A 12,309-nucleotide genomic window follows, 5' to 3' on the forward strand; every position below is an offset into this window, starting at 1 on the left:
TCGTCGCGCTCGTTCGCCGCCTGGGCCCCCAGTGGCGGCGGGAGGCGCGTCTTCCCGGCCCAGTCTGCACCCGGCCCGGTCGGGCCGCCCCGGCCCGCTCCGAGGTAAGAGGACCTCGGCACCTTGGCCACGCCGGGTTCCCGGGGTGGGGTGCGTGCGCGTGGGGCAACAGGACCCCCGCCACCTGCTTGCCGACGCGGGGGACGCGCGGGCTCGGGAGGGGCGCGAGACTGCGCAGCGCGGGGCGCCCCGCCGGGCCGCAGGGAGGAGAGTTCCCCTCGGTCCGCACGGCCGGGCCGTCTGGATCTGCGCCTCGGGGACGACAGACAGCGGGGGCTCAGCCTCTGGGCTTCGGGTGCGTCTCGCCCTGGAGACAAGGACCGGGCACCCCCCTCCCCAATCTCGGAATTTGGGGATCTTCCCACGGGCTTGAATAGGGGCTGTGTCCCCCCCCCAACAGTAGCGTGGAGATGGCCCGCTGTCCTCCCCGAGCCCCATCACGCGTCTCCAGGTCCCTGGGTCCGAGTGGGTTCGGGCCGGATGGGGTGTTGGGTCCCGTGCGTTTCGACCGCGCGTCCGGGCCCCCTCCTCGGGAGGCCACTGGGTCGGGGTGCCGGCGAGGCGTTTTGTTGGGAGGTGTGTGTGCACCCGAACCAGAATGGACCTTTGACCTTTCTAAGGAGGAGCTGTGGGTTGGGAACCGGGGAGACAGGTACCGAGGAGCCAGATTCAAAACCAGCTCCCCTCCCGTGCCCGCCACTCCTCTAGGTAAGAAAAGTTTGTGTTCAGCTCTGTGATTCATAAATAGTAACCCGTTTTGTTGCTGAAACAAGATGCAGACTGTAAATATGTCTGCGCAAGTTCACAAACGGACGAAATCTCCGAAGATGGTATCCAGGAGGCTTGAGTTACCAGAGTTAAAAAAGCTCATGCACTCCACAGGTGTTCAACGGGGGTCCGAGATGGGCGAGTTCTTTTGTTTCCTTAATCAATACTGTGGTATTCACCCCGCATTCGTCAGAATGGTTAACCTGTTTGTTTACAGGTAAATTGAATTAATTTAATTAGCAGAGACGAGCTAGTCGATCTTGATCATTAGAACCCAAGCCTTCTTGTTCCTTAGAAGAGGTCCCCCACCCCTCGGTTTGGACTTCCCAGGTAATTAGTTCTTGGCAAGACTTAACTGTATCGATACCTCTGCGTCCCCCACAGCAACCAAGTCCTCATCCCCATCCGGTGACTGGTGAATTGGCCAAGTAATTTTGGCTTGCATTTAAAAACAGAGCTTTCCTCCTTGGAAGACACCCTTCAAATTCAAGGGTATATGTTCGCTCTTGCTTTCTGCTACTGAGATTTCCCGAAAGAAAAATGTTTGCCAAAGATACCTCCCCCCCCCCCAAAAAAAATGGTTTTGAAATAAACCTTGAGTAAACGTAAGCCTTAATGTTTAAAAGAAACAGTCCGACCTGGGCCACTATTTTACAAAACCAAATTCAATGTCTCATTACAGCTAAACCCGAATCAGAAGTATTGCTATTTCTCAGCAGTTTACTTAAAGATTTAGTTAAAAATAAAGTGTGTGGCATACAATCAGTAATTACTTTCCACCTCACAGAGAGATGGGGAGTGTGACTTAGAAGAATTGTTAGTATGCTTTTAGCTAATTTCCTCTTAAAAAATTATGCATCTGTTTTTTTTCCTGATGCCCCACTGTATGTAAATTCAGAAATAGTTTTATTCTCACTATTTCTGGCCAGGCTAAAAAAGGGAATCTAATCTACAGAAAATATATTTATAAAATGTTAACCCAGTCCCCAAGAGTCAAACATGCCAAGTTCTAAGAACCCAGTAAACTTCCCTAATTAGTATGATAAAAACAATTCCTGGGCATCATTGGAGATGTTCTTATGGAAAGAAAGAATAAACCTATTAAAGTTTTTATTTTTTCATTGTCTTTAGGTAGTTGTACAAAGGGGTTTCAATTCAATGTCAGTTTGTAAGTACAATGCATCTTGACCAATGTCAGTCCTTCCATCCTTCTCTTGGATCTGAGGATCAATCTTTATATAGGCAACGATTGTCTTAAAGCTTACTTTGTTCTTTTAAAAAGGTTTGATCCTGTTTGATGTTTCTGGCTGTTTAATAATGAAAATGCTTTTTAGAAATAGTGAAAATAGTAGAGAAAATCTTCGTTACTTGGTGTATCACTAATGGTAGTAACCCACTTAAACGTTCTATACAATCTCGCTTAACTCTTGATAGATTTTATAGCTCACTCTTGACATTGCTTGCTTTAAAGAATTTTTTTTCTTGTCCTGGGGATTGTCCTTTTTAGCTTTTTCACTCCAGGCTGCTTCTCTACCACTTGAGCCACACACAGCCCCACTTCCAGTTTTTTTTCTGGTTAGTTAGAGATAGGAGTCTCACAGACCTTCCTGCCTATGCTGGCTTTGAACCGTGATCTTCAGCTCTCAGCCTCCTGAGTAGCTAGGATTACTGCCATGAGCCACTGGCACCAGCTTGCTTACTTGGTTTTTTGTTTGTTTTGTCTATTGTGGGGTTTGAACCCTGGGCCCTTCAGCTCAAGGTGAGCGCTCTCCCATGTGAGCTACAGTGCCACTTCTGGTTTTCTTGTGGTTAATTGGAAATAAAGTCTCATGGACTTCTGCCCAGGCTTGCTTTGAACTGTGATCCTCTGATCTCAGCCTCCTGAGTAGCTAGGATTACAGGCATGAACCACTGGAGCCCGCTCAAATGGCTTGCTTGTTTTTAAGTGAGAGATTCAACATTACTGAAGTTCTTCAGGATTATAATTATATCTGTGTATACTTTTTGTGTTGATTTTTTCGATAGAGTCTTGGTTTTGAATCCCAAGAACCCACAAGGGCTGTTAATTTTAAAACAACTATGTGTTCTGTTCTTGACATGAATGGCCAGTTTCTTCCAAAATGATTGCTGTCTCATGCTGGTAGTAAGCCTCATGCTCTTCTGTTCTGGTGATATGTCCTGTGCTGTTCCAGGGTAGTGGTAGGTCCCATACTTTCCCAGACTGGATCTTGGCTGTCCTATGCTGATAACATGCAGGATATAACAACTCTCTCCCAAGGCAGGTCAGATTGGATTGTGAGGCATTGAAAATAGCCTAGTGACTCAGTGTTCTTGGCTGCGTTACACCAACAGTTTAATTGGTTTTTATCATAGCAAGCATCTAATTGGGTTTCACATTTAAATAGTGAAAATGGTACTTGATGACTTCTTTGCTTACAGAAATGTTTGATTCGCATATTCTTGATAGTCACTCTATTTGTAGCAAAAACAGGAGGTCAGAGATTGTCACATTCATATCTTGTCTCTTCCTCTCATCCCTACAAGGCCTCATTCATGATAGGTGCTTAATAAGGTATGGGAAATTAGCTGATTTGTCAGCCGTTAATATCCAAAGTTAGAACTTTCTGAATGCTAATGGGGTACTTAACTATGAGCAATTCCATTTTAAAGCTGATGATGATTAATACTATCTTACAGCACTAAATAAACATTTATTAAATAGGAGCATGTGTTTCAAAAGAGAGTTTTCAGGCAGTCTTTACCTTAGGCCAGTGCCTTCGTTCTCACTTGAATTCTTTGACATTTGGGACTACTTGATATTTTAAGCAAAGTCGTTTCTTAGGTAATTTTTCCTCAGACACCATTTGAACTTTTTCAGGTCTTTATGTGCCATTCTATTATTTAAAATAGAGATTTTGTCTCCTATACTGGTGCAAATTAACAATCTGTTTGCACAGGCAGTGGGCGTGGGACCTCAGAGTGCCCCTTAATCACAGAGGGGCCTTGTTCAATGCAGATTCGAACTCAGGATATCTGCGTTGGGATGTCAGCTTTATCATTTCTCATCTGAGCATCATGTCTGGATGCCATGTAGTAACAGGATTCTGGGATTCGCCTGATCCAGTTCAGGACATGTCTACTGAACATACTGTACATAGTAACCCCAGATGGTACAATGACAGAGGCAGGACCTACCTGCTCCAGAGAAGCCCATAAGATAAGGAAGAGAGAAAGAGATGGATTCATTTTCTTCTAAACTGAGAATGAGTTCTTGGGAGACTGCTCTGCAGAGTGGCCAGTGAAGGACTTAGGAAAGGGGATTTTCTGGAAGGACTTTTCACATTGCTAACCATGATCTGTAGTGTTGTCTAAATGGGGAACTTTGTAACTTGCAAGAAATAAAGTGCCTATTTTGAAATTAAGCAGGCCTCAGGTAGCTCCTGCTCAGCTACTGTGTGACTGGGAGCAACTGTTGAATTTTTCTGAGTCTAAGCACCCTGCTAGGAAAAAAAAAAGTGAAAAATGCTTATCTAGCCTAGTTCCGAGGATTACAATAGTCAAGGACACTTGTTGGGCCTAGAAAAAGTGATTGAAGATATTATTGTTGATGGGAGAGAAGGGACCAGAAAGCAAGGAGGATGAGGTTATTGCCTTGAATATTTTTCCATGTAGCTTACCCACTCGAGATTAAGTTAGTAAGGCCTTCAAACCCAAGGCAGGAGTAGAAAACCAAGATAGGTAGGTTCATCAGATAGGAAGTTAAATAGATACAAAATAGAGCAGCTGGGCGCATACTTACCTCTACGCTTCTTCAGGCTAGCTTTGTTGATATCTTACCTGGCGCTGTGTCTCGTGCTTAACCTGCAGGTTCTGTGGATCTAGGCTGCCTTAAAAATATAATGCAGAGGGTAACTTGGCACTGGTGGTAGATCTGCCCTGATTCTAGTTATTCTTCTACTTTTCCATTTTTTCTTAAACATCAAAAAGCCATTGCCAGGGGTTCATGCCTGTAATCCTAGCTACTCAGGAAGCTGAGATCTGAAGCTCATCTTTCAGAGCCAGCCCTGGCAGAAAACTCTGTGAGACTCTTATCTCCAATTGACTGGCAAAAAACTGGAAGTAGAAGAGTGGCTCAAGTGCTATAGTGCCAGTCTTGAGCAGAAAATGCTGTGCAAGAGCTCAAGGCCCTGAGTTCAAGCCCCAGTATATCTGTCTGTCTGTCTGTCTGTCTGTCTGTCTACTCTCTCTCTCTTACAGGCACACAGACACATGATGTATGTGTGTGTTGTATGTGTGTGTGTGTGTGTGCGTGCATGCATGGTTCATTTTCCAGTGGAGCACTTTAAAGGATTAAGGCTATCAATCAGTCCTTTCAGTATAGTATAATTTATCTGACATTATTGCAGGACATGTGGGAATTTGCCTGGGGTTCACTTTCCACTCCATACTCAAGGTGACTACTTCCTCCTGACCTGTAGCGGTGCCAAGGCAGTGATTTTAGTGCTCTTAGTGGCCCTAGAAATGCGTTAGTATCATTCTGCTCCTCAAAGGAAATTGCTAGAGGTTCATTTATTATTGGTAAAGATTTCTTTGCTACCACGCTTTCCACATTCTATAAATGTACACCTTGAAAATAATTTTTTAAGAGAATGACAATGGTGCTTTTTATTTTAGTGTCAGTACTAGGATTTGAACTCAGGGCCTGGGAACTGTCCTTGAGCTTCTTTTTCTTTTTTTATTCAAGGATAGCACTCTACCACTTTAGCCACAGCATCACTTCCAGTTGTCTGTTGGTTAATTGAAGATAAGAGTCTCACAGACTTTTCTGCCTAGGATGGCCTTGAACAGTGTCCTCAGATCTCAGCCTCCAGAGTAGCTAGGATTATAGGCATGAACCACCAGCGCCTGGCTGGCAATAGCACTTTGATGTTCAGGGGAAATGGTAAAGTAGAGGAGTTAGTAGAGTCAAGGCAGCCCTTCAGGACACTGGAGAGATGGAGACCAGGAAGATGGAAGAGTGAGGGCAGGAATGAAACCTAAAGGCCCCAGTTTTCAAGAACCCCAACTTTGTGGATTTTGCTGCTTTGCTGTGTTTAGAAATATTCTTAGGTCACTGAAAATCAACCAGGCTTCCAGAAGCAGGCAAGAGAAAATCAAGCTGTGTGATTCAAGCCTCTTGTGAAGCTATACAATATTAAAAACTCATTAAAGAGAATTTTTAAACTTTTTTTCTGTTTGTAGGGGTCATCATAAAGGTTTTGGAAAAGAGCAAAGAATCAGCAAGGATCAAGATGTCCCACATTTTAAAATGTATTTCCTATCAGCCTTTTTCCTAGGCCTTAAAATGTTTGTATTTGATTTTTTTAATGGAGATGATCTTGTAGACATTTTCTAATAATACAACCGATTCTATTACAAATCAGATCACCATCACCATTATAAGCCAAAGATGACTTAAGTGGCTCACCAAGTAGTTATTTCCTGTTTTTATTTTTGTGCCTGAACTAAAGCTTGAACTCAGGGATTAAAGTGATGTCCCTTAGCTTTTTTGCTCAAGGCTGGCACTCTGCCCCTTGAGCAACAGCTTCACTTCCCAGATTTTTTGCTGGTTAATTGGAGATAAGAATCTTATGGACTTTCCTGGCTTTGAACCATGATCTTCAGATGCTTCTCCTGAGTAGCTAGATTACAAGTATGAGCCACCAGCAAGCTTAAAAGAGTAATTTTAAAAGACTTCTTTAAAATGTTATTAGGAGACATACCAGTTCAGTAACCTGTTCCCTGGATGGAGATGTCCTTGCAAACTGGATCCTGAAAGCAATACAACTTCTTAGTTTTTAGTCTGACAGACCCTGAATTCAGTTGTTGGAATGTTCAGTAGTCACTTAGAGAAACACTTTAGGCCTTGTAGGAGATATGGTTGGGAAAAGAGTTTGCTGGATTCTTTGACATTTTTCATTTCTGCTAGGGAAGACATCAAAGCAAATGGGGTGTGTGATGCTTATAAGAAATGGAAATCCGCCGGGCACTGGTGGCTCATGCCTATAATCCTAGCTCCTCAGGAAGCTGAGATCTGAGGATCATGGTTCAAAGCCAGTCCGGGCAGGAACATCCGTGAGACTCTTATCTCCAATAAACCACTAGAAAACCGGAAGTGGTGCTGTGGCTCAAGTGGTAGAGCGCTTGCCTTGCTGAAGAGCGCAGGGATAGTGCCCAAGCCCAGTTCAAGCCCCATGACCACCCAAAAAAAAAAAAAAGAGAGAAAGAAAGAAAGAAATGGAAATCCCCCTCTAGGGAAGAATACATTTGCCAAGTGCCACTCTTGTACTCAGAAACACTAGCCATATGCTGTCCTCTGATAGGAAAGGCAGAAACAATATGATAAAGGAAAAATATCCCATAGGAAACATACAACACACACGAAATAAAACCTATCAATAGAGTTCCTGGGGACATAATAAGGAATAATAGAGTAGACTTTGAGTCTTTGTTGTACAAAAAAGCATCACAAGTATCCTGGTATAAATGGAATTATTAGACCAAAGTTTGAGACCACCAAGAAACAAGAATGCCTTTAAACAATCATTTAAGTCTATATCGTTGGCATACGCACATGAACAACTTTTTGTTCTTAATTCAGACAGATGAATTCCATTTCAAGTCCGGCATCTAGTCACTGGTCCTTCCAGTGGGCCTATAGTTCTTCTGGGGTGATTTCCCCAATAATCTACTTTAGCAGCATTTAGACTTGTCTTTAGTGTTAGGTTGAAATATCTGTTTAGTATTGTGATAGTCATTTTTCTGCCAGTATGACAGAATGCCCAAGATAACAAAACTTAGAAGGAGGAAAGTTTCATCCTTTCCTCAGAGGTCACTCAGCCACATTGCTTTCAGACCCATGACAACATAGAATGTCAAGTTAGAAGTGCATAGCATATGAGTTCTGTTCATCTCATGGCAGCCAGAAAGTGAAGGAGGAAAAGAGGAAGGAGTCAGCAGACCCAGTAACCTCTCCAAGGGCAGTCTCAATAACCTGACTTCCTTCCACTAGGTTCACCTTTCCAGTGTCCCACCACCTCCCAATAGTGAGATAGAATGGTGACCAAGACTTTAATGTGTGGGCCTTTGGAAGTCATTGAAGATTCAAACCATCATGAGTATGTTTGGAGTTTAAAAACTTGATGGCTTCCATTTTCCACTGTTCCTTAAGGTTAGGTCTTGTTTAGACATAGGCAAGATCATGAGTCTGCACTTTGCAGGCTGAGCAGTTATCATCAGCTGCCAGGTGACAAGAATGAGGGAGGAAAACAGGCATAACCTGGAGCTGGCTTGTAGTGAGGACAAAGAGAAGGCAGGCTGGCTGCCATGTTGACCTAACATTTGCCACGTCACCGCTTCCATATGGGCTGTCTGCCGTATGACCATCCCTGCCAAGGATCCCTTCGCTGGTGTTTTCAGATGGGGAATGGAGTATTGCTGAGGAGTGCCATCCAGTTCTGAAATTAGTGCAGCTGATGGGTACATGACGTCCAACTCTGTGTGACCTCTCCAAGTCCTTGGTTCTGGATTTTATTTCTGGTCCTTTCCTCTTTAGTGATGCTAAAGAGAGAAACCCATTCACAGCAGTCTAACATGGTGACTTGGGTATAGTCTTATGGTGCTTTAAGCCAGGGATTTTGCTTCTATTCCAAATCAGACATGGGGTTTGATTGATAATAGTCTCTGGGATTGATGGCTCAAGACAAACTGACTTCATCAGAGAGAAGTCAAGTATTTCTGAGCTGCTTCTGGGACTTTTCACCCTTGGCCTTTGTTTCTCAGCTCTCCACTGTGAAAACAGTGACATGACCTCCATCTATCTGGTCTAGAGATCATGGAAATGCTGGTCACTAAATGTGTTCTAAAACCTGCTGTTCATTCCATACAACCAAGTGAAGCAATTGATAAAATAACTCCTATGCTTTGACTATTAGCTTTACAGTCATTAGATCTAAACAAAACTCCTTTTGGAGATTGTGTTCAAGGGAAGTCCGGACTCCTTCATGTGGAGTTGAAGGTGATTTTGGTGAAAACAGATTATCTCTCCTCGGACTGTTTGGGAGCTTGGGTCCAGGATCCTCATCACTGTAAAAGTCTAGGATGTGCAAATGGCATATAGTATCTGCAGATCACTAACATGTCCTCTGAATAGTTAAATCCTGTCTAGATTACTTATAATATCTAATTTGATGGAAATGCTGTGGAAACAGTTGCTATATTCTGTTGTTCAGGGCAGAACAAGGAAACAAGTATGTATATTCAGTATAGGCACAATTTTTTTCTTGTGTATTTTCAGTCTGAGGTTGGTTGAATCAGCTGATGTAAAACCCGTGGCCATGGAAGGAGGGCTGTAGATGAAATTAGTCAGTGGAAGTTATTTGTTACTCCTCTAGTTGTGCAGTGGCTTTCTTTTGGTCTATCCCTGTGCCTAGATAGTGGCATTCTCCAGAAAAGAAAACAAAATAACAAGAAGATTGGCCAGAATGGCTCACACCTATGATCCCATCTACTCAGGGGGCAGAGATTAGAAGGTCAGCCTGGGCAAGAAGCTCATGAGACCCCATCTTAATCAACAAGCTGGTATGGTTGTATGCACCTTCCTAGAGGCATAGACAGGAGAGTCACAGCCCATAACTGGCCCTAGGCAAAAACCTAACACTCTAACCAAAAAAACAAAAAGTAAAAAGGGATGATGGGTATAGCTTACATAATAGAGCAACTGCATGTCCCTTTTTCCTAGGGGAAAAAAACTTGACCTGTACTGTGTTTGCACAGGTCCTTTGTTACAAAGCAGTCAGCCAGGTAACTTCTACTTTATGTACACAATTCACTTAGTTCTCTGTCTTTTGGCTATGGCTGCATCTCCAATTAGCTGTAGAGTCTTAATTCCCATTTGGGTCTTCTTGGGTGCTATCCCTTGCACCTTCTTAGAGCTACATTTGTACCTTCTAACAGCTCAGGACTTCTAACACTTCCATCTATATTGTCTCTGTGACTATAAGATCTCTATTAAAAATATTCATCCTTTTCTTTGGTGTGCCACTGCTGACCCGTGACCTGATTTTAAATCATAGCACATGTAAGTGGACATCATTGTATCTGTTAGTGACACCCAACATGGTTGAATAAAGAGATCGTTCAATGAAGACAGCTTGTGGCCCATGGCAGAAAGCTTTGGGGCCCTGAAGTGGTCAATGGAAACTGAGTGGCCTCTAAGAGTCACAGCTGCTTCTCTATCTATAAGGAGAGAGCAATACTCAAGGCTGGAAATCAAGAGGAGGGCACAGAGGCTTATTAAAGTTAACTATAAAAATGAAAAGCAAAGCCAGGCCCTGGTGGCTCATGTCTGTAATCCTGGTTACTCAAGAGTTTGAGATCTGAGGATCAAGGTTCAAAGCCAGTGTGGGCAGGAAAGCCTGTGACACTCTTATCTCCAGTTTGACCACCAAATGGCTGGAAATGGAGCTTTTGCCCAAGTGTTAACAGTACTAGCCTTGAGCAACAAAAGCTAAGGGATAGCACTCTTGAGTTCAATCCCCAGGATCTGCATCAGAGAGAGAGAGAGAGGGAGAGAAAAAGAGTGGTGGGGTGGAATATAGGGGGGTAGGACAAACAAAGCAAGCTGTGAAGCTGGGCGGGCAATGGTAGCTCACACCTGTAATCCTGGTTACTTAAGAGGTTGAAATGTGAGGATAACAGTTTGAAGTCAGCCCAATCAGGAAAAGCTGAGACCCTTATCTCCACCTAACCAACAAAGGCAGTAGTGGAGCTGTGGCTCAAGTGATAGAGCACTTTGAGTGAAAAAGCTATGGGAGAGTGTCAAGGCTCTGAGTTCAAGCCTTAGTATCAACACTTACACACACAGACAGCAAAAGGAAGAAGGGAGAAAAAGGGAGGGAAGGGAAGGAAGGAAGAAAGAAAAGAAGTGTGTGTGTGTGTGTGTGTGTGTGTGTGCGCGCGCGCGCGTGTGTTCTAAATTATTGGCTGCTGTGACTAGTTTACCACTGTCCTGACATCCAGCTGGGTAAATGGCAAACTCAAGTTGTTTTCTTCTGGAATGAAGTACTTGATTTTTCCCAGACAGGGTGCATGTTAGCAAATAAAAACATCATAGCTCAGCATCCTCTTAGAGCAACATAATGAAGAACCCGAGATACTTAAGATAGAAGAAATCAGGCACTTGAAATGTCTTGGCAGTTGCTCAGGGTGACAGCTACTTGCAAAACCTTTTGCCGTTTATAAGAGCAAAGTACCTTGATAACCTTTTGTGTCTGAGATTTCAGTCCAAACCAAATAGTTTGTGTATATTCCCATGAGACTGTATGGGCTTTGTAGAGTTTTCACTGTGACAAATATGTCTCATGTGCTATTTCCTGTAACCTTTCTTTTTTTTTGTATTTTTTATAGAGAGCATTGGCTTGAGGTATTACTACTCAGATTCCTCTACTCCAGAAGGATCTTTTTTTTCAATGAATGAATTAATTTATTTGCAGTATTAGGTTTTGAACTCAATCTCATGTTGGCTCAGCTGGTGCTTTACCACTTGAGTCAGGGCTTTTCTGCTCAGGCTGGCTTCAAACTTCAGTCCTCTGATCTCAGCTTCCCAGGTAGTTAGGATTACAAGCCACCAGCGTTTGATGTTTTATTTAATTTTTGAGAAGAGTTTTATTAAGTTACCCAGGCTGGTTTCGAACTCATGATACTCCTCCTTAATGCTGGAATAAAAGGCATGTACTACCACACTTGACCTGGACCCTATTATTTTCCTCCTGTGACAAATACTTTGAAGAACAAGATTCATCTGATCTCAGTGGAGCTAGAAATGTTTTCACATGGTTACTTAGTGGATTTGAGGTAGAAGGAAAAGAACTCAGTGATCACCCAGTGCAACATGGCTCATGGTTTTCCAAATGATACTTGGAAACTCATACAGCACAGAGGTCTGTCTCTGAGCTCAGAGCTTGCAGGTGACCCCTCCAGGTGGCTCAGTGCTTTCCTGAGATCCAAGGAGGTTTCTTCACTTAGAAAACCAGGGGCTTCTCAGGCTCTGGTTCCAGTAAGTCAGCCTGTGCACACACCACCCAGAAGTTCTGGGAGGGCCACACTGGAGACTAAAGCCAACTTTCCCTGCCTCACCTTATCTCTCTTCATGCTCTCCACAATCTGCACTGGGACATGTGTATAATAAGATACAGAAGGCAAGTTCTGCAGCCTATGGGTACAGGGAGAAACAGGACAAGATTACACACAGCCCATCCCCATTCACTGCAGAGGACCGGCTCCCTTTGTTCATCTCTGACATCTGACTTGTCTTTCAGATAAACAGAATAAATGCCCAGAACTTGCTCACAACTCAGATGAGGAATAAAATGCCTATCTATTTGAGTAACCTTTAAATGGCAAGATAATTGTGTATTTTTATGGGATACAGTGTGTTCTTCT

General features: G+C 43.4%; 1 protein-coding gene across 1 annotated transcript in view; it reads left to right on the top strand.

The window, feature by feature from the left end:
• Window positions 1–44: 44 nt before the first annotated feature.
• Npas2 (neuronal PAS domain protein 2) overlaps window positions 45–12,309 on the top strand; it is a 179,731-nt gene continuing 167,466 nt past the window's right edge. Inside the window, exon 1 of the mRNA XM_013019736.1 lies at window positions 45–104. The gene's annotated coding sequence lies outside the window, so the exon portion shown is untranslated. The remainder of the gene's footprint in view (window positions 105–12,309) is intronic.

Source organism: Dipodomys ordii, unplaced genomic scaffold (genome assembly GCF_000151885.1).
Source record: "Dipodomys ordii isolate 6190 unplaced genomic scaffold, Dord_2.0 Scaffold47, whole genome shotgun sequence".
Classification (NCBI taxonomy): Eukaryota; Metazoa; Chordata; class Mammalia; order Rodentia; family Heteromyidae; genus Dipodomys; species Dipodomys ordii.